Below are 1,594 nucleotides of genomic sequence, written 5' to 3' on the forward strand. Positions count from 1 at the left end.
GCCCAGCCGGTCGCCCAGATGGCCGGGCAGGGAAGGTGACGTCGTGGCGCCCTCTACCGGTCAGCCCCGCACTAGCCACATTGGCCACCAGCTGTCTGGGGATTTCGGCCCCAGCGTGGGGGGCGGGCAGGAGGGGGTGTCTTCTCACCCCGCAATACGGAAGGGACTTGGGCCTGAAGGGCGGGGTCCTTGGGTTCCCTGAGTTTTCGTCAGAGCGCCCCTTTTTGCAGCACACGCGAATTTCCCAGGCTTGTTCCCCGCGATGAGCGGGGTCCAGAAGGGCAGGTTTCTGGGGGAAAGGCCCGAAGGAAAGGGCCGAGCAGCAGGAAGAGCTGCCCTGCAGGGGCCGGGGTTGCGAAAGGGGCGCCAGCCAGCCCCCGAGGCCTCTTGTCCTCTTCGGGAGGGGTCCTGTCCTTTGCGGGACTGTTAACTGCTGTTAAATTCATTATTTCTAAGTTTGGCACCTAAGGATGTTTTTCTCTGTTTGGTTCCATTAGACGGATCTGAAAGGGGCATTTCCAGGGGGGAGAAACAGGAGCACACTTGGAGTTCGGATAGAATTGTGCTGTCTGGCTCCAAAATACTCCCTAGAACTGAAGTCAGGGAAGGTTGGGAGACCCCTGGGGTGGGAGAGGTGGGGGCCGGGGCGGTCAGCGCTGAGGGGCTCAGCCCGGAGAAGCAGCGCCATATGCTGGCTCTCCAAGGAGTGACATGCTCGTAAGGGAACAAAGGCGTTCACCTGGAGGAAGTCTAAAATGTTAACTTGATGTTTTACTGTTTGGAGTTAAATTTGGGTTTATGTGAGGGGTTTACCCATTTCACATTTAAGTCAAAACTAAAAATGACTTTGTTAATTATTCTTTGTTTTATTTTATTTTTTTACACCATAAACAATTTTTTTTTTACATCTTTCTTCATTTTGTGCATTTTCCAGCTCAGCTGTAACCCCCATGGGCCTCCCATCACCAACTCACCTGTGTGCCATCACCACGGTCCAGGGCACTCTTCCCACCCCAGTTCCGATCCCATTTCCCTTCTGACCTCCATAAAATGCCTCTGGCTTATAGTTGTTCAACGTTTTCATTTTTACTCTATTACATTTGTTAATCTCTTTTTTCTTTCCTGATCCCTTATGCTCCTGATGAGTGAAACCATCGGGTATTTTTCTTTCTTTGTTAATTATGCTTTCTGTGTGTGCTGAATACCTAGTAAAATAAGAAACAGTATCCCTTTGGAAGCTGTGTTTGGGGAGGGGCTCCCTGATTATATCCACACACACACTGACACGTGTACCCACACAGCCACAGACTGCAACACGCATGGATATACATGTACAGACAGCTCCTTTTATGTATCCACACATGTGTTGTGCACAAGACAAAAGTGATGTTGAGCCCCAGGGGAAGTCAGAGCAGAGAGATGGCTTCTTTGAACAAAGTGCACCCTGCAGAACGGAAGAATCTTTTTTTTTTTTTTTAAAGATTTATTTATGTGCCCTCTGTGGTAGCGTAGCAGGTTAAAGCCCAGCACTGAGAAACTAGAGCCACTGAAGCATGAGTTCAATCCCCACCTGCCCCAGAGGTGACCCAAATGA

Source organism: Condylura cristata, unplaced genomic scaffold (assembly GCF_000260355.1).
Source record: "Condylura cristata isolate star-nosed mole 26May11 unplaced genomic scaffold, ConCri1.0 scaffold00013, whole genome shotgun sequence".
In the NCBI taxonomy this organism is placed as follows: domain Eukaryota; kingdom Metazoa; phylum Chordata; class Mammalia; order Eulipotyphla; family Talpidae; genus Condylura; species Condylura cristata.